The sequence below is a fragment of the Podarcis gaigeae genome, assembly GCF_964106915.1.
Source record: "Podarcis gaigeae genome assembly, chromosome: 15".
Classification (NCBI taxonomy): Eukaryota; Metazoa; Chordata; class Lepidosauria; order Squamata; family Lacertidae; genus Podarcis; species Podarcis gaigeae.
The window spans coordinates 36,295,958-36,323,200 of NC_139692.1; the positions used below are offsets into that span (position 1 = coordinate 36,295,958).

Genomic DNA, 27,243 nt, shown 5'->3' on the forward strand with positions numbered 1-27,243 from the left:
CCTGCTCCATCTATCTCAGTGGTCCATCAATTGCATTGGTTAATCTATCTCAGTATTGTCTATGCTGCACCCGTTCCATCTATCTTCATAGTCCATCTATCTCACTGGTTCATCTATCTCAGTATAGTCTATTGGCAGCTGTCTGGGCTCACAGGCATGAGACTATCACAGCTCTTTGCAGCCTGGCAGCAGAGATTGGAGGGTGGGTTCTGATTTTGCCCCCAAAAAAGAACCTTCCTCACCAGCTAGTAGTGGATTGCACATTGACACACCCAAACACCCCACAAGGAGTTTCAGTCATTTGAGGCAGCCACTAATAGGAGCCCAAAATATGTGTTGCTTGGGAATTTTACTGCAAGGAGGGTGCTGGTTGTTATACAAGAGAAGCCAGCTGTTGCCAGAAAGTGGCTCTTGCAATTTTCACTCAGTCCTCTCCAGATGCAATCAGAGCCATATTCTATCATGTGCCTTTCTGGCAGAGTACAACTCACAGGGCAGGGAAAGTGACTGACTCAAGGACTGGGGAGAGAGTATATTGGTTGGCTGATTTCTTGTTCACAAAGGCAAGGAAGGTTGTTGCTGCTGTTCCCAAAAGGTCAGGTGCCTTTGTTTTCCCAACAGCCAGTCTGGCCCCTTTCCTTTCTGTGTATGTTCTTGCAAAAGTCACATTTACATCATGTCTGTTACTCTTGGGCATAGCTGTCAACTTTTCCCTTTTCTTGCGAGGAATCCTATTCAGAATAAGAGAATTTACCTTAAAAGGGGGGAAACGTTGACAGCTATGCCCTTGGGGTGTACGAGTGGAGACTGCTGAGGTGCAAAATAGAAGGAAGAGTGTGTGCATATGAATGCTTATAAAAGATGCTTGCTTTTCTAGCCCAATGTCTTGCTAAATATATTCAATTTGCTCAAATTACTTTGAATAAATATTTCCAATCTAGTATCAAAGCAATGTCATAAAGTGTTGTATTGAATTCACATGAAACATATTTAATCTTAGAGATATGCTGACTTTCTCTAATAATAGTTGATAGCAGTTCCAAGAATAATGAAATATAGGAGAGGTGATATTTGGTAACCTTTTCATGTGCCATATTGTTGATTAAGCATGATTAATAATTATTGATAAAGAATTTCAAAGAACAGACCATGCTTTGAATTTCCCTCCCAGGTTTTGATGTGCTTGTTAGAAACACCATTCTACTCTATCAAAGGCATTCTGTGCATGCACAAGAGAAAAAAATGGTATTTATCCAATATTTTTGGCTGATTTTGATACAATCTATTTTTATGTTGTGTTGTAATTTCTTAAACTTTATGAAGCTCATTTGATCCTACAATTATAGAAGACAAAATCTTAGCATCCTTATTTAATAGAGGGATTAGGCTATAGGAACTAGGTAGTTTCGGATCTTTATCTTCTATTAGGGTAATTTTTATTGTCACTTCTGTCCAAGAATCTTGCAGCTTTTTTGTTGTTGAAGACATGCATTAATTATACTTGCATTGTAGGTTTATGATTTTGTAGCAATACCATTATATTTTTACTTCCTCTTCTGTTACCAATAATTCCAATTTCTAATTTCAAGGTCTAATTTCATTCTAATAATTCTAATTTCAAGGTCTTGAACAGAAACTTTAGCCAGAGAGATACTTGGAAAAAATAACTTTAACCATTTGATCTTTAGTTAGGTTTTGAGATAAAACTGCTGGAGAAATATTTGCTATTTTGGTTGATGTTGTCATTTTGTCTTTGCATATTATAGCTGAAATTAAACTTATTAATTGTTCTCTTTTAGTTGATGTGATAGTAATTTTATATTGCAAACCATCCTGTGATCCTTGGGTGAAGGGCTGTATAGAAATTTAAAGAATATAAATAAACTCCATTCAGACCAGGGTTGTTTTATAGAGTTAGTATATTTCTCTAGTTTCTCAGATGGAAATTTTTGATATATTAATTTCAAAGAGTTATGTTGTGCTCCAGTATCTCTGAGGTGTGCTTTTGTATGTGTTCAATTTCTCTTTCTGCAGTGTTTAATATAAGTTCTCTTTCTTTATTATTTTGATTTCCCCCATTGCTTGGTTGTTGCTGTTTTTTGTACTGTACTAGAATTTGTCTGATGTAAGCTTTTGTTGAATTCCATATTTCAGGCCAGGTTACCTCAGGCATAATATTTTTGCTAAGTATAGATATATACGTCATTCATTTTGTAAAATAGCATTGTCTAAGTGCCATAATTTATCAGAACAATTGGAGCATGATCTGCATATATTGTAGGATAATTTTTTGTCATGCCACCATTTTATATGTTGTTGACAAGTATATATAGCAAATTTAGCATATAGCTATAGCAAATTTGCTCTATCTTATCAATATAGCTACAACAATCATTTTTATTTAAATAGAAATGCAAACATTAAGGAAAATTTGGATAAGTTTGACTGTGTTTTGGTTCTCATATTTTTTCTGAAACTGATTTGATAGATTAGGTTTCAAATGCAAATTGGATTGAATTCCCCAAATCCTTGGGGAGAAGTATACATAAAAATATATATACAAAAAGCATTATATGGGGGAAAATTTTTTGCCTTTAGTGTCATCAGTACTCTGCCCAAAGGGATTCAGCAGCCACCTTCTGCTTCAGCTTGTAAACACTTGCTGAAAACTTTTCTATTCTGCCAGACTTATGCAGGCAATTAAGAATATATATTTCCACAATAGCTAGTCAATTTCTGATTTAAAGTTTTTATATGCTTTTTAATTGTATGGCTTTATATACTATTGTTGTAAACCACTGTGATTTTTTTTTTAAAAAAATAGTGGCATATAAATATTTATCTAAATAAATAATGTTGTATTTGGAGAAATTTGCATTAAAATGCTGACAAATTTTCACAAGCCCTTTAGCTTTTTTAAAAAATGCAAAGTGATGCATACATTTGAAGAACTGGGCTTAAGATTGGCAAAATGGGGATTAGACCCTCCCTAGTAGCCTCCCCGCGAATCCCCGCGATGGGGTGAGTTCCTGTTGTTCGGTCCCTGCTCCTGCCAACCTAGCAGTTCGAAAGCACATCAAAGTGTAAGTAGATAAATAGGTACCACTCTGGTGGGAAGGTAAATGGTGTTTCTGTGCACTGCTCTGGTTCACCAGAGGTGGCTTAGTCATGCTGGCCACATGACCCGGAAGCTGTACGCCGGCTCCCTCGGCCAATAAAGCGAGATGAGCGCCGCAACCCCAGAGTCGGCCACGACTGGACCTAATGGTCAGGGGTCCCTTTACCTTTACCTCGTAGCCTCCTAGGGCATTGCATGCAAACAAACCAGTCCTGGTTCATGGGATAATGCAAGCGCTTTTCAACCCTTTCTCATTCCTTCGCCTGACGCTTGTCATTTTGATGAGCATCTCTCCCCTAGAGCTCTGGAGCCATTCAGAAAGCAAGACCCCAGAAAAAGGAAGGGGGGTGGAAGCAAAGGACTCTGAGCACGTAACCATGCATAATTCAGCAACGTCAGGGACTCCCGTGCTTCTCCCTCCAAACTCGCAGCCTGTTAAGTGCTGCATAAATCCCGTTGTGAATAAGGATTTGGTCTTTGTTTTCACAAGATCCTCATCCCAAGATGTCTGACAGGGAATTAAAAATTGACCATCGGGATGCGCTGGGAGGACTTAGCCAACCAATCCTATATATATATATATGAATGAAAACACTGTTTGTGAATCCTTGAGTGCCTTGGCTTTAAAGAGATAATATGAATAAATAATGTAAGAATTGCCTTTTTTCCCACTGAATTCACCCGTAAGTCATAAAAGGAAATACAGTGCTGGAGAAAAGTAGCTGAGAGAAGTAAAGTGAGAGAGAGAGAGAGAGAGAGAGAGAGAGAGAGAGAGAGAGAAAGGAGGATAGGGAGAATGCAATTATATATATATAAAATAAAATAGCTCTTTTATCCTCTGGGGGAAAGGGTTATTTTTTTTCCAAGCTGAAGCCACAAAGAGAATTAGAGAAAATGAAATAAATGTTGAATGCCCCATCCTTCTAAAGGTTAAATATGTAAGGCCAGAGAAAGCTACCAAAGCAAAGCACTAGTCGCCCTACCTTTGTACTCTCTACAATATGCCTTTGCATACCAGTTACTGGGAATCGCTAGTGGGCAAAGCACTGTGGTCATTTTCTGCTTGTGAGCTGCCCATAGGCATCTGCCTGCCCACCATGAGAACAGGATGCTAGGCAAGATGAGCCATTGGCCTGATTCAGCGGGCTGTTCTTATGTTCTTATAGAATCACAAAATTATAGAGTTGAAAGGGACCCCGAGGACCATCGAGTCCAGGGTTTCCCAAACTTGGGTCTCTAGCTGTTTTTGGACTACAACTCCCATCATCCCTAGCTAGCAGGATCAGTGGTCAGGGATGATGGGAGTTGTAGTCCCAAAACATCTGCAGGGCCAAGTTTGCCTATGCCTGATCAATGCGCATATGTGCACATCACAAACATGTTGAGGTTGGGAGGAGAGATTTAGCTCTGTCTTCCCCATCCTCCAGGGACGCGGGTGGCGCTGTGGGTTAAACTACAGAGCCTAGGACTTGCCGATCAGAAGGTCGGCGGTTCGAATCCCCGCGATGGGGTGAGCTCCCGTCGCTCGGTCCCTCCTCCTGCCAACTAGCAGTTCGAAAGCACGTCAAAGTACAAGTAGATAAATAGGTACTACTCCAGCGGGAAGGTAAACGGAGTTTCCGTGCGCTGCTCTGGTTCGCCAGAAGTGGCTTAGTCATGCTGGCCACATGACCCGGAAGCTGTACGCCAGCTCCCTCGGCCAATAAAGCGAGATGAGCGCTGCAACCCCAGAGTTGGTCACGACTGGACCTAATGGTCAGGGGTCCTCCCCATCCTCCAGAGATTTTGGACTGGAAGTCCTCTTAACATTATTAGCTGTGCAGGCTGGGGCTGATGGAAGCTATAGTGCAAAACAGTCAGAGAGGGCACCAGGCTGGGGAAGTGAAAGCTACAGCAAACAGCCTGCTTGAGTTCTGGAATTAATTTTAGATTCCTTCCTATTTAAACTGGAATTCAGAAGGAGTGAAGTGCAGGGCAAAGTGAAGTCATGAAACAATAATGGAAGAGGGAGAGCTAATCCACTCATCTTTAATCTTTCACAGCGTGGTGGAGAGAGAGAGAGAGAGAAATTAACAAAACACCTGTTCGTATTTTCATAGCTTAGTAGATGGCCAACACCAGCACTGTAAGTCAGTGTACGACATAATTAGTAAATAAGATCCTTTCAGTGCAACCATTCAGCTTTCAAAGCCTCTTCCTTTTTCTGTTTTCTCTTTGCGCTCTCTCTTCTCTCTTTCTCTCCTTTCCCCTCTCAACAAGTAATTAAAGAGAGAGATTTTGTGGCTGCACCTGCTTTCATCAGAGGCTAACCACAGTGAATATAGACCAAATATTTTATTGATGAGAGCAGCCTGGAGTTTGGAACCAGGAAGGAAACACATCAAAACCCTGCCACTATTCCCCAAAGACATGTAAGAAAGCTCAAATTATTAAAACATATGGTGGTGCATGCTGATTCCTGACAGCTCTCGCTGTGGTTATGGGACCTAATTTCCTTTTCTTTTTCTCTGTTAAACGAACTTTCAGCTCTAAGTATTTCTTTCAAGACAGACATTCATATCTTCAATTCTTCAGCAAAACTCTGGCAAAGTGAGCAGTGATGACAAGCATGGATGAATGAAGATAATGCAAGGACCTTCCCCTTACAGACAGTCTACAGATTTATTTGCCACCTGAGAAAGAATTAAGGGGGGGAAATAGAAATTAGAGAAAGCTGGGCTCACAGAGCTTGTAGAAGGAAACTGGTGAGAATCTAACGCAGGGGTCAGCAAACTTTTTCAGCAGGGGGCCGGTCCACTGTCCCTCAGACCTTGTGGGGGGCCGGAATATTTTTTTTTGGGGGGATGAATGAATTCCTGTGCCCCACAAATAACCCAGAGATGCATTTTAAATAAAAGCACACATTCTACACATGTAAAAATACCAGGCAGGCCCCACAAATAACCCAGAGATGCATTTTAAATAAAAGGGTACATTCTACTCATGTAAAAACATGCTGATTCCCGGACCGTCCATGGGCCGGATTGAGAAGGCATTTGGGCCGGATCTGGCCCCCCAGGCCTTAGTTTGCCTATCCATGATCTAACACAATCTTCTATGCAGTCCTCTGAGCAAGTGTGATTCTGTGTTGTGAGGATAAAATGGAGATGACAGAACCATGCACACCACTTTGAGCTCCTTGAATGTAAGAAATAAATGTAAGAAATAAAGAGATTTGTTACTGAGCTAAGATTTCCCCCTGAAATATGATGTTCTAATGAAGACGAGTCAAGTCATTGGCTATCTAGCCTGGTGTTTACTCTCGGACAGAAGATCTCCAGAGCTTCGTGTACAGCTAATTCTCTTTTTTTAAAAAAAATAATAATTTTTATTAACAGGCCAATCACATCATATTATTCAAATCACATTAGTTCTAGTTTGTTTGTTTTTAGTTTTTTTTGTTTGTTTTTTTACACTGGAACAATACATTTATTACAATAAAACAAATGCCTTAGTTCATGTATGAAATAATTGATACTTTGTACTGCAATCAATCAGAGCTTCTTAAGTACATTTTTAAAAATGTCCTCAAATTGACACAGCAATCACACATTTACAGAGAGCACAGCAATTGGAGTGCAAGCCAGTATTCAGCGACTCTGCTGCAAAGGTGAGCGACTCTGCTGCAAAGGTCCATTCAATGGATGGTCCATTCTCAACCCAGCATGTCCATTTAACTCAGGGATGGGGAACCTCAGGTGTGGAGTGAGAATGAAGCCCCCCAGGCCACACTCCTTATTGGCCTTTCTTCACATTTTGAGTGCTTTCTCACGGGTTTTCCATTAGGGCATCTGGTTGGCGACAGTGAGGATGCTGGACTTGATGAGGCATTGAATTGATCCATCAGGCTCTTTTTATGTTCTTAGGACATATGCTCTGTCACCAAGTGATGACTCCCCACCCCCACCCCCCAAAAAGCTGGCGGACAGGAGGTAGACCTGGCAGAGGATCACAGGAATTGTCAGCTCCCATCAAATCCAATTAGCTACTTCATCTACGCATTAAACATGTATCGCAACTCACCCTGCCCATTCTGAACGGGGAAGGAGCAATCTTTTAAGGAAATAAATCAAATTGGCATCATAAACTCTAGCTACTGTACCCAGCTTATCCAAACGATTCTCTCTCAAGAAAACAAGACAGCTGCATGACTACTATCTTCGCAAAAACATGTTCTTCTAATCAAGATCATCATTCAGATCATTTACGTCTTTCTGCTGGGAATGGTGGAGGGTGATTATTTTTCTATATACGCTGTCAAAAGACCATGAAAATTACAATGTCATAAACCAGAATGAAAAGGATGGGATTCATTTAGCAGATGGATCAGTGTGGGCGAACAACAGAGGGGGGGCATTATCTCCTCCCCGCCGCAACTGCCCAGAAGTTTCTTATCTCTGTGTTTTAGAGAAGTAGCCAGTATGGAGTGGTTGAGTGCATTATTTTCTTTATTTATTTTTAACTTCTTTTTATTCATTTTCTATAACCAAACAACAGCAAAGAAAGAAAAAGAAAAATAGCCAACACATACCAAAAAAAGAAAAAAAGAAAAGAAAAGAAAACATCAACCAAATCAAAACACCTAAACCAACCAAAAAACAAACATTAATTAACAATAAATAACGTTTGACTTCCCTCCATCTCGGTTTTGGGTTATGTGAATATTAAATCCATTCTGCAGTTTTTCATTTTTTAGCGTAAACACATCGCAAGGGTTATATTAAACCTACTGTGATTTTTATATCTCTAGAATTTGTTTCCATATATGTTATGAATTTAGACCAATTGTTGATAAACCTTGAACCTTTTTGCTGTCTAATGTTCTGCGTCATTTTTGCCAGATCCATATACTCAAATAATTTAATTTGCCAATCTTTAACGGTCGGGGTATTTGGGGCTTTCCAATTTTGTGCTAACACAATCCTGGCAGCTACAGTTGCATATTGAAACATTATATAATCTTCTTTCTTAATCTCCTCTCCGATCATTCCCAGAAGGAAGGCTTCGGGCTTTTTGACAAAGGTGTATTTAAGTATTTTCTTTAGTTCGTTGTAGATGGAATCCCAAAAAATTTTAACTTCTGCACATTTCCACCACATGTGGTAGAAGCTTCCTTCTTTAGATTTGCACTTCCAACACCTTTTGTCGCCAGTCTTATACATTTTTTGCAATTTCACAGGGGTGATGTACCAATGATACATCATCTTTTCCATATTTTCTCTGAGGGCAGTACAGGCTGTAAATTTCATTCCTTTAGTCCACAACTTCGTCCATTTTTCAAAATGCAAATTATATCCAATGTCTATTGTCCATTTTACCATAACCTCCTTAACCTCTTCGCCCTTGGTGTCCCAATCTAATAGCTGATGAGTGCATTATTTTCTGTAAAAGGGAAATCATACCAATGGATTTTAGCCACAGCTCTGCTTGTCAGTTTGCTACCACTTTCTACTGAAGGCCTTTGTGGGTGCCCGGCCCCCACAATTATATTATTGTGGGTGCCCAAGCATCCATGGCCCCCTGGAGTTGGCTCCCATGGAATGTTATCAGAAATCTTATCAGAAAGAAAATGCCTCTTGAAAATAATTGACTCAGCTCTGTCCTATTAATCCACATCAGGCTCTGTTGCTTGGCAACCAGAAATTCAACAAGTAGGGGAAGGCTGGCCTTGAATGGCCTTGCAAAGGCCCAGTCCAGTTCCCTCCCCTTCACTTTCGAGACTAAGGAGAGCCAATCAGATTACATGGAGCTCTGACCAATCTAGGATCAGGATGGAATGATTACACCTTCATTCACAAGGAGCCTCATTCCCTGCTGGCCCTTCCTTGTGGGGGCAAAGAGGGATTCTGTTTAACATGAAGCATTTGAGTTTGTGTTCTATTTTGTATTTTTCTTACCTGCCTCTCTCTCTCTCTCTCTCTCTCTCTCTTTCTTTCTTTCTTTCTTTCTTTCGCTTTTCACTTCTGTCCTGAGAAGTTTGTCTTATGAGGTGACATGCAAATGTGATAATTAAATAAAACAAATAGCATGCATTGTTGCAAATACATTCAGGCTAAGGAAGGGGAAATCTATCAGTTCCGATTTCTCAGTCACTCATTTTTTTAAAATCCTCAGTTCTCCACATTCTCACACGAAACTTCATCAGCACCTCAGTGCACATTTCTTCATATATGCACATTTTTTCTTGCTGTTTTGCCTAAATGATTTTCCTGAATATAATTCATTTTATAGGTTATTTTCATTAATTTTTATGCATGATTTACCCTAGTATATGTATTACTTGGTTGAAGAACAGCATTGCAAAGTTTGGATGTGTGCCCCCATAAGTATGGCTGTGTTTCTGCTCAAATACCTTTCTGGAAAACATAAATATGTTACGTTTGCCGTGAAAGATGAACTGGTTCAAATTTTTCTCCTGTCCCCAGTCTCCAGCTGAGAGAAGCCTGATTAGTTTCCCCGGGAAACTTGCTGAGCGCCCTTCAATTGAGGGGCACTATCTTGCCAAGCTTAGCAGTGGACTCTGGTGAGGCAATTAGCAGTGCACTTTATACAGTGTGTTCTTGTCTGAGAATGAATCGCGACACAAATAGCTTTTAGCTGTGTGGGAACAGGGACACAATTTGCAGCGCTATGTATCTGTATATATTTAGCCACGGTGGTATCACAGCCACCTACATTTGTCAAGTGGAGGAAATGTGTTTTCGTGTTCTCTGGTGTTTGCATGTCTTAAATGTGGCTTGCAAATTATGTTGTGTGCCTTGCAGCAATAGGCCAAAGCATAGCAGGCTGCCCTAGCGCATAGCATTGAAGCGTGCTGAACCTGATGAGAAAGACTCTCCGCTCTTGCATTTTGAGATATAAGCCTAGGTGTTTCTGTCCCTTAGGTAAAAAGGTATCACCACTGTGGGAATATTGGATTCGAATGGCTTTGAGATTTCACTATAGACTTGCCAGAGTATTCAAGGAAGAAGCAAGGAGAGAAGCCAGGTTCCATCATCATCATCATCAACATCAATGTTGCACAGTGGTACCTTGGGTTAAGTACTTAACCTGAAGCACCACTTTAGCTAATGGGGCCTCCCACTGCTTACTTCGCCGCCAGAGCACAATTTCTGTTCTCATCCTGAAGCAAAGTTCTTAACCCGAGGTACTATTCCTGGGTTAGCGGAGTCTGTAACCTGAAGCGTATGTAACCTGAAGCGTATGTAACCCGATGTACCACTGTACTAGCATTTGATGGTAGAAAGGATTTGGGGAGGGAACCACAATGATGATAAAGGGCCCTGAAGGCAAATCATAAGAGGTTGTGCAATTCACCTCTACCTGTCTCCTAGCTGCAACTGGTCAAGCTTTGGGGAAGGGCCAAATCATATTTCCTTTTCTTCAATCCATCTCCCATGTAGTGGTGGTGAGGCTTTAAGCTTTCCAGACAGGCCTCTACCATTGCACACACATGTGTTTTCTGCAAAGGCCCTTCTAAGCTGCTCTAGCCATCTACTTGAATCTAGGAGAACGAGGGAGATGGGGCGCATGTATTTGACCTGCACCACCAGAACCAGAGGCGACCCCCCAAGTCAGCTAGGGAGACAGCTTGTCATAGTTTTTAGCACCTCTGTGGGTGGTGAACACAGCTGTTGTGAAACTGGCTTCTGTTTAGGGCTGCCCCAAGTCGCCCAGCAATTTACTGTAACAACTTCATGATGAGTTCTGACACCTAGAAAACAGCACTGTGTGTATGAAACTGTGTGCGTGTTGAATCAAAGAATTGTAGAGTTGTGTGGATGAAGGCAGGCATCGCAGCAGATGACTGAAGAAGACTCCACCACCTTTCAACATAGTCCATTTCACTGCTGCACAGCTCTCACCGCCAGAAAGTTATTCCTAATGTTTGTGTATTGTTTCAAGAAGTATAAATTGGGTTGATTTGCCTTTAAAGGCAAATGAAACCAAATTTCTCCTCCATCTACAGTTAAGGCTATTGCAGATCCCCTTAGTTAATAATAAGCTGGGGCCCTTGTGGACATCTTCATTTCAAGGCGGCACAGAGGCACTGATGCTCAGAGTCGTAGCTAAGTGATCTTGCACCCCTGGCAGAAACGTCCAGATTGTGCCCCCTAGCCATGGTCAAATTAGCTCTTCTTTCCACCTTTCCTTCCAGCCTCCCCCCTCCCCCCATTCAAATCACCCTCTATTTAAAACCTTTTCTTATGAGGCAGTAATTAATATTTCTATTTATAGACATATTTATGGACATATTTTAGCCGATTTTGCACCACCCTCTTCACCTGTGCCCCTGGCGGGGGCCCGCCTCACCACCCCCTAGCTACGGCCCTGCTGATGCTATCCCTGAAAAAGCCTGTTGAAAATGGGTTTGCTCGCTCGTCAACTAGTGACAGATACCTGACTATTCTGACCATGTCAGAAATTGTGTATTTCTCAACACGGTCACAAAAGAATGTCTGTCATTCAGTGGCAAAGCATCTGCTTTCCATGCAGGAGGTCTTGGGTTCGATTTCCTCCCTTTCTGCGTAGGACTGGGGAGAGACTCTGAAACTCTGAAGAGCTGCTGCCAGTCAGTGTAGGCAACACTGAGCAAGATGGAGCAATGGTCTGACTTGGTATAAGGTAGCTTCCTATAATAAGGTTGCCATATTTCAAGTAAAAAAAAAAAAAACAGACATCCCAGTAATGTCTGGGAAATCCCGGACATAGGGCAGCCCTACCTAAAATGGTTCTGAATCCTCATTGTTTTCTTCCTCATCCTATGTAAACAAGTGCCACTTGCAATTATCATGTGCCTGTTTTATTGCTATTCCTCCACTGTTTGGGCACCCTTGGCAATCCAGTTTTAAGGTGCATTTATTTCCCCCTGACACAGCCACTGCCGGGCACTTCATCTGTTTTGAGTCACCATGTCCATAACCTGGGAAACTAAATATCTTGCTGTGTCTGAGATAGGGATTATTCCTGAGTTTCTTGTAGCAGATAATAGCATCACTAACACCTAAGGCGCTCTGTGGAGGTGTATCTGTCACCATCGTTCAGCTGCCAGAATCAGCTAGTGCAAAAAAGGGGGGGGGGGACGATGTCCCTGGAATTTTAACAGAGCTTATTTGGGCTTCCTATTTTGAGTGTGTGCATGTGCCTATTTTATGGGATCTTAATTTCCTACCTTGGTTTATAGTGTGGTATAGTGGTTAGAGTACCAGCCTAGAACCTGGGAGACCAGGGTTCAAATCCCCACTCAGTTATGCAGCTCACAAGGGGCCTTGGGCTAGTCATATTCTTTCCTCCTAACCTACCTCACAGGTATGAGCTTTCATGTGCATGCACACTTCTTCAGATACACTTCTTCAGTGTATCTGAAGAAGTGTGCATGCACACGAAAGCTCATACCAAGAACTAAATTAATTGGTCTTTAAGGTGCTACTGGAAGGAATTTTTTTTGTTTTGACTATGGCAGACCAACACGACTACCTATCTGTAACTACCTCACAGGGTCCTTGTGATGATAAAATGAGAGCGGTAGAACCATATATGCCACCCTGAGCTCCTTTGAGGAAAGGTGGGATATATAGCTATAATTAGCAGAATATAGGTCCGTCCGTCCGTCCGTCCCCCCGCACAGCATTCTGTAGCCACAGCATCCTCATTGGGCAGGTTTTTTGGGAGGGGGCATGGATCCCTGTAAACCTCAGAGTTGCTCATGTCTGCTGATGCCCTGGAGTTGCTGGTGCACATTGGGACTTGTGGGCTATGAAAGGCAGAGCATCCCTCAATAGGCCAATGACCCACATGAGACATCATAGTCTAGTTTTGTCCTCACTCTCCTCCTCCCTATAAGGCATTTATATCCTGCCTTTCTAGGATACATCCCATTCAAGGCAGTTTACAAATAAGAGTATTTGTCAGGCTTCAGGGAATCAGTTTCCTCCCCCGTGGCAGGAAATAAGAAGAAATCAAATGAAAGGAACGTCTTACCAGTTAGATTCTTTAATAATCACAGTGAGAGAGAAAAGAACATTTCTACTAGAAATGGCACTGCTCCCAATTAAGGTTTACTCCCCCCCCCCCCGTCACTCCTATGTCTTGTAATCTGAGCTTGTGCCCTGTGCGCTTTCTGTTCTAACACTTTCTGAGCTCTCTGTTTCTTTGGAGAAGTGGGGTGGATACTGTCCAGAGGCTGTGAATCTCAACTCTCTTCTGGTGTTTCTTCTGCTAGTTGTTCCCCATACAGTATTTCCCAGCTTCTGCCTTCTGAACTATGCCCCTCTGTGAACCATTGTTCCAAATCTATACTGTTCTCTTGCACCTGGGAAGATGGCTCCCACCATTCTTCCTCTGTGCAGCCCTCCTCAGCACGGTCCCTGACAGTACTACAACAATTTTTTGAAAATCCTCTACTTCAGAGGTGAAAACCTGGGAAGGGGGGAATTTTAAGTGCCCCTCCCCATGTTTTTCCAACAGGAAAACTGAACATTTGAGGGAATACTCAAAAACTCCTATGAAACATTTCCTCTTGTGGAATGTGAAATATTTAAGACTGGTTTTACTCAATCAATATTTGTAGCATGGAGATTTTTGTGCTTGACTATCTACAGCATTGGAAAATAATTAATTGTAGGTATACTGTAGCACTCAATTCCAAGAAGCATTCCGGGGCCTAGAAGGACCACAAAGGAAGAGGAAGATGGCAGGCACCCTCTGCATTTGTCGTAAGCAAGAAGGCAGGTGACTGAGAGCAAACGGGGTTGACCAATGCCCCCATTTGCCCTAATAAAATAACCTTCGCCACTGATGCCTCCCTCTTGTGCATGGTGTGATTTTTGTTTCAAGTAGCTTTCAGAACATGGCAGAGTCCCAAGTCCCTTATCCCCAAACTACAGTGTTAAAAGCAAGATACCATGTATGCAGCACAGCTAAATCAGGCTGCTCATGGGACTGCTATGGTAGCTCAGTTCAGAGCATGCCACGAATGCCTGGCTGTGCCACTGAGGATGTTAGCTTTCATTTGAGTTCACCAGGATGTTTCAATTTATTCTGGAAGACAGGCTCGGCTTCTCCTGTGGGCCTCTGCTGCTTGACAGAGGGGTTGATTCAGAGGAGAGCGATGCGACTGTGCAACATGCATACTCAAGTATGTAAATATGTATTTACTATTATGGTTTCTGCACAGCGGGTTGAAAGGGGCTCTGCTCCCGATCCGTGATGGCAGGCCCAAAGGTGAGTTGGCCAGCTGCTGTGAACTAAATTGGGGGGCTGAGACAAAAGACCATGAAACGACTCAGTTGCTGAATGCCGATGACAAAAATAACCAGGATCACTACCCAATTTGGGGAAGGAATTAAAGCAAAACATGCTTGCAGACCTGCACTTTATTTAGCTCATAGATATATCCTTAACAGTGGGTAGTTGGGATGAAGAATAAAAAGATGGATTATCCTACATGAAATCATCGAACTGGGCTTCTTATCTCAACTTTCTTTTGATGTTCTGCTGAAGTTTGGTTTTTATTACTCCTATGCTACACACTGAGAAGTTGAGATTGATGGAAAGCCACTTGTCTGAGAACCTGCCCAGGTGTTTGAATGCTCTATGACGGAGGAGGTGAAGAGGAGAAATGGGTTTGGGGTGGTGGTTGTTGGGGTGTATTGTTTCTTATCCAGCCCATGTTTCTATCATGAATTTCTGGGTGAAACTGCCTTAAAAGCAGAAACCAATCCGCTAAACAAAACACAAATATCCTTCGACTATTCACCCTCCTCTGAATATTGCAAAACAGTTCTCCAACCAAACAGTATTAGGGGGAAAGTGGGCATAAAGATTTGCACTTGAGCAAAATGACATGGAAAAATGAATTAGATTAGGGGGAAATGCTTGCAAATTGTGTATAAAAGGGGAAAGAATCATAAAAATGTACATATTGGGAGAAATTTGCACTATATTCTGATGAATTTTCATGAGGATTTAAAAAAAGAAGAACTTTGACATGCTGCAGAACTGAATGGAGAACAAAATTTAAAAATGGAACAAATGGAAAATAGGAAGAATCTGAATTGGGTTCTCCCTTCCTAGAACATAATGATTGATAACTCAGCCTTTTGGCCACCATGCTTTAGCTGAGCTTCCTGCATTGCAGGGGTTGGACTAGATGGCCCTTGGAGTCCCTTCCAACTCTACATTTCTAAGATTCTATGCTATATTGACAAACCACTGCCAGAAGACCATTTCCTGCAGTTCCAACAACAGAGAACAAATTAGGGAACAGAAAGTTCCCCTTGACTTACGTATCACAGTGTAAAAAAAACAAAAAACGAATATAAATTCATGGATGAACATTTTGTATCCTTAATTCAATCTCCTATACTTGGTTTTACTTTTCTTTTTTAACATTTGCATTGCTTTGAGACACTTTTGTGGGGAAAGCAACAAATAAACAGAGTAAGTGATAGTGAAGAGTTTTTCTGTGACTGCACAGGAAACTCCAGCATTACATTCCACTTCTCCCTCCCCTCAAATTCAATGCACAGAAACCATCGCAGAGATTCCTGTGGTGAGGGATTCTGGCAAAGCCCCCTCTGTGGATGCTAATGGTTTCCTAGCAAGTTCAGAAGTGGCTCATCTTTCACACCTTCACTGCGGACAAATTCTCAGCTCTTCCAGGAGATACTCATCTGACATGAAATAATATCCCACGTGAAGCTGTTTTCTAGCGAGAAACAGTTCTGATTTCTCTCCGCCTCCCTTTGTTATTGCTTCTTATCTTTTTGCATTTTTTATTCCTATAACGTGGAAAGTGCATATAAGAAGGGCACCAGGCCCCTGGAAAGGGAAAAAAAACAAAACCATGCAAATACATAGGCCACAAAATCATCAAGAAGCAAAACTCTTGTAAGGAGACCAACAACTCAAACAGGTGAGAGAGCAAAAGAGAGAAAGAGGGGGCATGAGGAAGATGCAAAAGGCCAAATAAGTTCAATAATTCTTCCAAATAAAATTGTACTGGACTGGAATGAGGCAATCCATCATGTGACTGTTCATGCAAGTCAAAAAAAGGTCTCCCATGTGACCACAAATTTTTGTGTTGCAGCAAAGACCTTGTTGACTTTCAGTTTGCAGTTAGCTTCTCCAAGGAAACTATAAATGAAGCCTTTTTATACCACATACCCAGTGTAAAAATTGAAGCATCCTTCCAGCCCCGGGTTTCAGTTAGATGGACTGTGGCCAGGGCTGGATCTAGACACATCAAAGAAACATTTCAATTTAAAGCGCTGTAAATTTGAACAGGGAAAACTGGTAGAAAAAAGCAGGACTCCATGTCGCCATCTGGTGGCAAAATGTTATATCACACATTGTTGTTCTTGTTTAGTCTATTAGTCGTGTCCGACGCTTTGTGACCCCATGGACCAGAGCACACCAGGCATTCCTGTCTTCCACTGCCTCCCAGAGTTTCATCAAATTCATGTTGGTAGCTTCTAAAACACTGTCCAACCATCTCATCCTCTGTCATCCCCTTCTCCTTGTACCCAACATCAGAGCTTTTTCCAGAGAGTCTCCTCTTCTCAGGAGGTGGCCAAAGTATATTGCACAAAGAATGCATCTAAATAGTTTTTTCTTTACCAGTCCAGCTGAGTCCCAGGAGGATTATAATTGAAGCTCTGAGCAACAAATGATGTTGCAGTATGAGTCAATCAAGGTGTGTTCTCAAGGTCCAGGGGTGGCAATTACAACAAGCTAGACTTACTGTAATTATCACCTGCCCTAATGTCCCTCCTGTCTTCTGTGAGTCTGTCACATTTCCTTTGCCTGAATCATGGAGGTACGTGCTGCTTTTAAAATGTTTTCAGTCACCCTTAAAGGTTTTTAGGTGCTCCTAATATTAGATGCTCTTATTTTTTTTAAAAAAATAAGTTTTTAATATGTTTATATGTCTAAGTAATTAACAGCCAGTTGCCAATCTCCTCTTCTTGGGGAAGGTTCTTGAGCAGATGGTTGTGGCACTCTTGGAGGAAATTATTTTGGTCACACCGTAGGATAACCTCTGTTGGGAGAGAGTAAAAGGAAATGGTTCCACTCTGTGGTGGTTCCAGTCCTTCTAGGATGGATGTTTCCAGAGGGTGATGCTTGGGGATTGGTCTTTGGCCCTGTGGAGCCTTCAAGGTGGGGTTCCTCAGGGTTTAATGTTATTGAACAAGCTGTTTAACTTATTGTTATGATTATTATTAGTAGTAGTATACTACCCTTAGTAGTAGTATACTACCATTAGTAGTAGTATACCACCCTTCATCTGTAGATCTCAGGGTGGTTCACAACATAAAATTATAATATAAAAAACACAAAATACATAATAAAAATAAGAACAAAAACAAACCAGTAATGTCCCCCTCCCACAACCCATTTAAAAGGGAACCAGATGTTACTCAGCCAACAGCCTGGTTGAAGAGGAACATTTTTGCCTCGCGCCTAAAAGCACATAATATAGGCACCAGCCGAATCTCCTTGGGGAGAGCATTCCACAAATAGGGAGTCACTGCAGAAAAGGCCCATTCTCATGTTGTGTCCCTCTGGACCTCTTGTGAAGGGGACACATGAAAAAATGGCCGCAGAGGATGATCTCAGGATCTGGATAAGTTCCTAGGGAAACTGGTGGTCCTGAGGTAGTGGAGTCCTGAGCTGTCTACATAAAACTCCTGAGTGGAGTCATCTAGTGTTTTGCAGTACATTGTCAGCAATATGCTGATGACACACAGCTCTACTTCTCCTTTACATCTGCAGGTGAGGCAGTGGAAGTGCTGGACCAGTGTCTTGCCTTGGCAATGGACTGCGTGAGAGCTAACAAACTAAAGTGGTCTGTGTGTGTGTGTGTGTGTGTGTGTGTGTGTGTGAGAGAGAGAGAGAGAGAGAGAGAGAGAGAGAGAGAGAGAGAGTGCATAAGAGACACACTGGGGCTCTGAAGTCACTTGGGACCTACAAGAAAGTAAGACAGGGTGGTTCTGATTTTAAGAGCGGGGAACCCTGTTGCAAAGAAGGGACCTTCTTCTGCATTCAACATCAGCTGCCCGGGAAGGTGCTATTTGGTCTGATTAATACATATATTTGTCATTGCAAATAATGCACTGTACAAATACAATCTTGGAGTTCTGCCATTATTTTCAGAACACTCAGCACAGGCATAAATGATCCTTGCGCTGCACAGCCACAGGGGAACAAAAGGCTAACCTTGGCTGAAGAGCTCCATCTCCTCCTCCAAAAAAATGCTCCATCACTAATTGCAACAGTAGAAAACTGTGTTCCCATCATCTGCGTAACTTTCAAGGTTTATCAGTCGGAACGTGGCTATAACTCTTTTCTTTATCTATCCTGTGTTTTCCACATATCCCCCTGAGCATATTTCCCATCAAATCATAGAGCTGGAGAGTTGGAAGGGACCAAAGAGTCAAACCCCCTGCAAAGCAGGAATAAGAACTAAAGAGTCCCTGGCAGATGGCCAGCCATCACCTGCTGAAAAACCTGAAATGAAGGAGAGTCTACCACTTCCCAACGCAGTCTGTTCTACCGTTGAACATCTCTTACCATCAGAAAGTTATTCCTCATTTAATCAGAATCTCATTCCTTGTAATTTGAATCCATTGGTTTGAGTCCTGCCTTGTGGAGCGGCAGAAAACAAGCTTGCTCCATCTTCCATGTGAGAGCCCTTCAGATGTTCAAATATGGCTATTCTATCACCTTTCAGTCTTCTCTTCTCCAGGCTAAACATGCCATGCTCCCTCAACCATTCCTCATAAATTTTGGTTTCCAGATCCTTCATCATCTTGGTCATCTTCCTCTGCACAAATTCCAGCTTGTCATCATACCACTTCCAAGCTTCCATTGTTTCAGGTTTTCATTAGGAGGTTTCAGGAAGCTATTCACTATGGGTTGATTACAATATTACTTCTACCCAGGGTAGAATCCCAGAAAATGACAGGCTCCATCATGCTCCTTCTTGTGTGCCAGGCAAATGGTCCAAGCTTCTATTTGGGAAAGTCCCTGCCTGGAACCTTGAGGAGCCACTGACACTCAGTATAGACAACACTGAGGCTGCATTCACATGGGAGTTTATTCCTTTTCCCTGAGGTTTCCCTAGCTGTTAGCTCAAATATAGTGTAGAAATGTTCATATGACATAAAAGTCCCCTTCAGAAATCTAACAAAACATAGTCCAAGGATGGCACTCATTTCCATGTTAATTGCTTCCAGAAAAAAAGATGTGTTTGCAACCCCATTAACCCAGCAAATCATGGGAGTTAAGTGATTTAAAAAAAAAAAATTATACAGAATACCAGGATGCAGTTCTTTTATCTGTCATTTTCATGGGTAAAACATGAGGGAAGAGAGGCACAGGTGTGCGGAAAGGATGGGGGAATATTGCCCAATGATGTCCTTTGTTGTGCCACACCACGCCCACTGGTGGGAATGAAATTTAAGGCAGCATGATGGTGTGTATCACTGAAAAAGCCACAGATCACTAATGCAACAGGAACTGCAGCACGAAGGGAACATTAGAAAACAGAACAGAGGCACTAGCGTTAATCAGAAAAAAATAACACAATGCTTCCCACCTCTGAATGCACCCTGAGTAAGTTGAGCCAATGTGTTGATCCAGTACAAGGGAGAATTCTGTAAAATTCCCCTCTGAAATCTTCCACATTTAATAGATGGATAAGAAGAGATTTCCCCCCATTTCTGGGAATAGACTCCTGTGATGAAAAGTGTTGAAAAGTCTTAAACGAATATCTAATTTGTGTGAGTAATGTCCTGTGCTTAGCAATACAAAGAAAAGCTTTATATATTGATGGGGTTTAGGGGACAAAAAACCAATTCACTGAGTATCTGTCTTTCACTTACTACTATCATTTATTAGGAGAGAATTTTGAGCACAATGAAAACAGGGAGTAATTTAGAGGGGAACGAAAAAGCGCCTCCAATAAGGATATTAAACGAAAGCCATAGATTTCAATCTCTGATTCTTTAATATCCTCTTTTGTCAGGCTTGCAGATACTTTTAAGAAAAATAACATTGTATAGGACATTTCAAATTAGACCAGCTATTCGGGAGCTCAGGAGCTGCAAAGAGATATGGCTCTAAATGAACTTACCACCAGGAATGCACCAATGGGACTTGGGGAGATCATTGCTCCTTCTCCAAGGCTTCCTGAAATTCACCTTGCTCAAGGAAGGACTGTAGCTCAGTGCTGTCCCTGGGATGCAGGAGGACCCAGGTATAATCCCTCGCAACTCCTGGTAGGGCTGGGAATTTCTCCTACTGTATCTGAGAGCTTGTTTACCTGTTCTGCTCTTGCAGTTTCAACAGGAGCTAGTACTGGGTTGACCGTGGGAACATAGCTCAGTGGTAGAGCGTCTGCCTTGTGTGCAGCTGCTCCCAGGTTCAATCCCTGGAATCTCCAACTAGGACTGGCCCTGGTCTGAAATCCTGGAGAGCTGCTGCCACTCACTGTAAGGCAGTACAGTGGTACCTTGGTCCTCAAACTCAATCCATTCCAGAAGTCCGTTCCAAAGCCGAAGCGTTCCAAAACCAAGGCCCGCTTTCCCATAGAAACTAATGCAAAATGGGTTAATCCATTCCAGACTTTTAAAAACATCCCCTAAAACAGCAATTTAACATGAGTTTTGCTATCTAACGAGACCACTGATCCATAAAATGAAAGCAATAAACAATGTGCTGCAGTCACACGACCAATCCATCAGTAGCTGAACTGGGTTCCACACAGCCACAAAAACAAAACAAAAAAGCCTCAAAAACAAAAATGCAAAATAGATGGCAAAAACAAACAGACCTCAGCGTAACACTCAAAACGGAAGTGTGGCACTCAAAATGGAAGCGTAACACTCAAAATGGAAGTGTGGCACTCAAATCAGAAGCGTTACACTCAAAACAAAGCACGTTCAGCTTCTGGAAAAAGTTTGCAACACCTAGAACACTTACTTCTGGGTTTGCAGCTCTATAGTAAGTCTCACCTAGACCACTTCCCATTCCTACACTTCTATGATCATAAGCCTTAAAAGAATGTGGGTCAAAGCATCATTGCAACCCTTCTAGCACCATAGCTTTTCTTTCCCCCAAAGCCATGAGAGCTAGGAGCATGATCATTTTAAATCTGAGACATAAGCAAGTATTTGGTGTGGCAAAGTTTGCAGTGCATATATACTTGCAACATGGTCTTTGAGCTATAGCTCCTACCCAAACAATAACTTATTGCAAAGATATTTGCTCCACAAATATTTGCTGCACCAAATACTCTGCAAAGGTCCCTAATTCAATCCCTGCCATATCCTGGTAAGCCTGGGAAACTCTCCTGCCTGAAACACTGGGGAACTGTTTTCACTAAGTGTGGCCAGTATTAGACCAATGATCTAGTTTGGTGTCATCAGCTTCCTCCCTGCCTACAGCAGCCGAGTGCTCCTGTCTAGCTTGGAGGCTTCCCATAGGCATCTGGTTGGCTGAATTTTTGAGCCATTGGCCTGTTCCATCAAGCTCATCTTATGTTCTTACCAAGTATGGATGGGGCCACTGATGCAACTCTTCCTGTGAACTAAAGAAACTACTACCTGGTAGCTCCAGTCTATGGGGTGTTGCCCTTCTTGCAATAGTCTTGCTGGCTAGTTGTAGTAGCAAGAATGGCTGGTGCCTATTGGGACCGGTAGAGCAGAAGGCAGGGAGACCAAGGGGCAGATGGAGGGAGTGCCAACAGCAGGCAGTGCCAACATATTCTGGTTTTGTCCCCATCCGTATCCTTGCTGACATCTACAAGGCAATTGCACTGTAATCTACATATTAATCCAACAAGTGAAGATCGGTTTGCTTAAAAATGAGAAACAAATTAATTCCATTAACAGCTGTAGTCTGTTCCCTGAGCTCCATAGAAACCACTTCTTTGAGTGCCGCCCTTGCCAGAATTAAAGTGGGTGGCAATTAGAGAGAGGTCTCGGATTCCAGCATCATTAGACGTCAAGAATTCATGCTTCTGAGCAGGGTAATGTGAATACCATAGCCATCTCTACTGGGGAAGTTTCAGCTCTTCAGCCAGTGGCGAGTGGTAGCTATTGAGGCTGGTGGGGTAGAAAGCAGGGAGGGCAACAGCAGGTGGCGCCAGAGGCAATGACAGGTAGAACCAACTCATTCTAGTTTCTTCCTCCCTGCTGAATTCCACTGAGACTTGAAGAGGAAGAGGAGACACAGGAAGTTTCACCCCTTGGACTGGTTGCAAGTAAGAAAGCTGGCAAGATGGACACTGGCTGGGGACCGACTGAGGTTGGTGGAGCAGAACCCTACTTGACCTTATGGACCAGCCTCCACTGTCTTCAGCTCCTCCTCTATGTCAAACATGGACTCCCAAAATTCTCTGTGCTGTTTGTCAGCTGTAAAATGGGGGCAGGGATAGAGAATTCCATTGAAAGTTAACTTGGCGGGGAAGTAGAATTCTCCAACCGTTGGGGCAAAGTCAAGGGGGGAACGAAATCCTCAGATAATCCCTTGCAACATTATCTTCTGAGAGCTTAACCCTAATTGCACCACCTCTGAAACAATCACAATGTCTATTTAGTCTAATAAACCACTCTGGTTAAACGACAGCTAGCGATGCTAACGGCCAACATGGCACCAGAATCAATAAACACACTGTATTTGTGCTGCTATGCAAAACACATCTCCCTGTAAACATATTTTGCAAGGGAGGTGAACTGATGGGGAAAGCCGCAAGACAAAAAGCAGACTCCCAACTTGTGGTACTCGTACTTACTTATGAAGTCAACTTTTCATTCTCATTGTGCAAAATTCTATTTGGGCAGAAAGCCGTAAGGAGTTGTGACTGGTGGACCTAGGTCATTTTCAGCCTTCTCAAGTGGACTCAGCGGAGGGTAGAAAGTTTTGAGAACCCCATCTATTAAGTGATGCTGTTGTTTAGTTGATGTTCAACTTACCTCCATCCCTTTCCTGCTTTTGGGAGAACAAGGGAGAGGAAATATCGATGTCCAGGAAAAAGTTGACAGTCAGAGTTTACTTCCCTGCCATTAGTAAGACAGTGTATTCTATTCAAACACAGCACATCACCCACCTGTGATACAGTGAAGCAGACAGAAAGACGTGTTCATTATTCTTCCTTTGCAAGTTGGGTATTATACAAAACAATCCCCTCGATGGAGATAAAGCAGATTCGAGTGTTGATCTTACTAACCTTCCAAGTCAGTTGAGCGGCCTAACCTATTATCATCTCAGCGTGAATTCAGCGGCAAAGACATCACTTGGCATCAAGCAGAAACAAGATGCGAACCCGGCCAGGAATTCCATATGAGGAGCCTTGCTTTCATTTCCTTGTATTAAGGCACAAGGCAGCTGCACTTCTGCAAGGAAAATGGGAAGAAGGGGCTTATTGGGGGCTGCCTTTCAGATATTTTCCACATTGTTTGGGTTTGCTCATGCATATTATGTATTAATAATTGTCGCACACAACACCCGGAGCAAATTACTGTTACTGAGGAGGAGCTGCCATCTGTACCCAGATTATGCTGGAGAGAAGAAGGATGGTCTTATGGGAAGGATACTCAATGGGCCAGATTGCTCATTGGAGCTTAAGATTTCAAACGTGCAAAGAGCAGGGAGGGCAGTAGCAAGTGGCCAGTCTGTCTGATGTGCAGATATGTACCACAATCCTTGATTCTAGCTTAGAAAAAGCATTAAGGGGTGTTCAGATAACCCATCCCACTGAAAGCATGCAAGCTATTAAAACTATGCATAGCATGGAGGTGGCAGATAGAGAGAGGCTTTCCCCCCTCTCTCATAACTCAGAGACATCCAATGAAGGATTCAGGACAGACCCCCCCAAAAAGTGCATCTTCAGTTTATAGTTAAATTGTGGAACTCACTTTTTTGCATTACAAGCAGATTGATAGTGGGCCCTGTGTGTATATAGTTTTTATTATTAATTTTTATTATTATGTTGTGGTGGTGGTGGTGGTGGTGGTGGTGCATGTTGTGTTTTTATATTGTAAACCATCATGTGATCTTTGGGTGAAGAATGGTATCTAAATTTAATAAACAAGAAGAAGTAAAAACAAAAAAAAAATTCCTTAGTACTGGGCAGGGAGGAAATGGCTGCTACTGCAGTCACTACCTTCTAGGTGAGTTGGATGAACCTATGCAAGACCCCCGTTGTCAAAAGTCGGGACCCTTTTCACTCCTTGCAAACAGAACTGTGAAATTGGCATGGGTATTCCTACATTTGCTCAGCATATTGAAAAGAATCAACTTCTTGCCTTAGCTCTTTGAAACCTGCTGCTGAATGGTTGATATCCCTGCCCCCCTTGCTCATGTGTGTGCAGATATCAGTGGCATAGCATGGGTTGCCAGTGCCCGGGGCCTCACAGGTTGGGTAGGAGGAAGGGAGGGAGACGGGCAGAGTATGCATATGCATTCAATTGCCTAACAGCATCCACATCACCCAGGATATCACATCCACAGAGATAAGAAAAGAAGAGTTGCGTTGTCTGGAGAGGTCACTTCCTGCTTTACACAGAGAAGCTGTTTTCAATGGAACCCAGTGATGGAAGTGCACAGCTGTATTGAGGCAGCACCGGGTGCTGACATGTGCTCCTAACAATTTTGCACCTGGGGCAACCACCCCTGTGCCCCCCACCATGCTATGCCACTGGTAGATATAGGTAAAATCTCCAGTGGAATGAGGAATGCTAAGGTTCTATTTCACCCTCTCTTGTAACATTGAAGTAGAGGCTTAAATCCATTTTAAAATTCCTAACCGAAAGGGCACTAAAGTGTGTGTGTGTGTGTGTGTGTGTGTGTGTGTGTGTGTGTGTATTCTGACCTGTTAATAAAAGACTAAAAGGTGCACATTAATATAAATATTTATATTCTGCTGTGCCATATTAGCACTTACGGATAATCTATCTCCCCTGCTAATGGTTCTGAGTAAAATGTGCAGTCAGTGCGGCTGACATTTTGAGGAGTTATTGCTGTATTGCTTCATCTTAGTCATCCCCACAGCCCCTTTCTTAGTGATTGATATGAGAGAGAGCGTACTGACTAAAATATCTATATTTCTTTCCCCATATGTGCTTCTATAGCCTGGTGAAAGCTTTGGCTTAGCTACGAACTTTGCAGCCCATTAAAATCAGCAGGAGAACAGTGGCAGGCAGGAGACAATGACATTCCAACTCACAATGGGGCGGAGGTGAAATTCAGGAGCCACGAAACTGTTAGAGTTCAGGGGGGCATTATTGTGTGGGGAGGTGTTGTGCTTTGTGTGCACTCTGTCTGGGGCTGTGTGGGGAGGAAAGGGTCAACTGCCAGGTGGGATGTTGAAGAATTCTGACAAAAACAGAAATGGGAGCAAGGATGGGTAGTGTTTGCTTATATTTGGAATGGAAAGCAATCTGGGAAACACATCCACAAAGATACGCAGCTGGTTTTACAATGAACGCTTAGGTTGCAAATGTGATCCATGCGGGATTCACGTTCGCAACCCGCAGTGTTCGCAACCCGCAGCAGCATGTCTGTGCATGCGCGGGTTGTGATTCGGTGCTTCTGTGCATGCACGACCCCCGAAACCTAGAAGTAACCCATTCCAGTATTTCCGGGTTTCGGCAGGTCTGTAACCCGAAAAAACACAACCTGAAGCATCTGTAACCCGAGGTATTACTGTATCCCTATCCCATCTGCACTGTGTTTCCTTTGTGCTGAAATGAATGGGGTGGAATAATGTATTGACAACATAATTTAGGGAATTTAGGGAATGAAATAAGTAAGTTAAGCGGTTTCTCCACAGCAGGCAGCAAACAACTTTGTTCTTGGTGGAAGAAGAAATGCAGCAGAAAGGAGACAGTGCGGAATGCAACAAATACAGGGTGAGATAGAAAATAGTGCCTTATTATATCCCTAGATGGAAGGGTCAATCTATGTCTAGTCTGTGCCACTTTCAGATATGTTCATTCATATGTCCACTCCCTTTATTATTTCTGCACTAAATCTACACTTTTATACATATATATATGTCAGGGAACTGCCATCGGAGCCAAGAATGGAGGTGAGGCTCCCTAGCGATGCAGGAGAAGGGCCCAGCCGGGACAGAGGGAACACTTCCTCGGAAGAAGGAGATCAGCGTGACACCAGGAAGAAAAGAGAGCCAGAAAGGAAGTCGGAGAGATGGCTCCAAGACTCTTCCACAGAGACCAGCGGGGAGAGCCCAGGACCTCAGCTGGCCACACCCACTCTGCGCAGAAAACTTCCGCGCAGAGAGGCTAGGCGGCGACTTGGTGTCAAAGAGCTTTTATGCTGGAAGAAGTTCAGGAAACGCCCACTGACGGATTCTGCCAGTGACTGACACAGCCACGGAGAAAGTGCTGTTCAGCCAGGGGAAAGTTTAGCCAGGGAACGTTGCCAAAGGCAGCGGCCACTTACGCACAAGCAACCCCAATTCCCTTTACAATATATGTATACTGTATATATACTGTGTGTGTGTGTGTGTGTGTGTGTGTGTGTGTGTGTGTGTAACCAACCCAAATTTAGAAAAAGCAAAAAGAAAATTGCTCAATGTTTTTGTATTTAAATATTATTAAAATCCTTATTTTTATGCATTATCTCACAAAATTCACATTGTTGTGTGTGATCTTACACAAAATGTGAATTTTGAACAGTTCAATGCCATCACTATCTACTCAAAACTACCAACTCAAAGGGCACTTACTCCCAGGGAAGTATGCACCCTACATATGTGTGATGCTTTAATATGTATTTTGTGAAAATTGAGTCAGAGAAGTGCAAAATTCAAAGGATAATTACATTCTGAGCATTGCATTACTCCAGGAGGTACAGATCAAGTCATCACACACACACACAAGCTTCCAGCTACCCCCACCAGCAGCAATGAGACTGACCATAAAAGGGGGAGAATGGTTTTATCCAGCAGCATTAAGCCTCTGCAGAAACCTTTCAGAGAATCTTTCTCCATCCTCACAAATATTGTTGCTGTAAATAATATGCAAATAATAAATAAATAAATAACCATATATTTCACC

The 27,243-nt window shown here is 42.6% G+C and overlaps 2 long non-coding RNA genes across 3 annotated transcripts in view; one reads left to right on the forward strand and one right to left on the reverse strand.

The window, feature by feature from the left end:
* Positions 1–14,095: 14,095 nt before the first annotated feature.
* On the forward strand, positions 14,096–26,086 carry LOC310832739. 2 transcript variants are annotated; one of them, XR_014558389.1, is made up of 3 exons: positions 14,096–14,294; positions 16,781–16,976; positions 25,294–26,086. It is a non-coding gene; the product is annotated as an uncharacterized lncRNA (long non-coding RNA). The 2 variants fall into 2 exon arrangements; XR_014558390.1 differs by lacking the exon at positions 25,294–26,086 and adding an exon at positions 18,566–18,959.
* LOC310832748 overlaps positions 22,754–27,243 on the reverse strand; it is a 53,227-nt gene continuing 48,737 nt past the window's right edge. Inside the window, exon 3 of the long non-coding RNA XR_014558401.1 lies at positions 22,754–23,556. This is a non-coding gene — a long non-coding RNA (uncharacterized lncRNA). The remainder of the gene's footprint in view (positions 23,557–27,243) is intronic.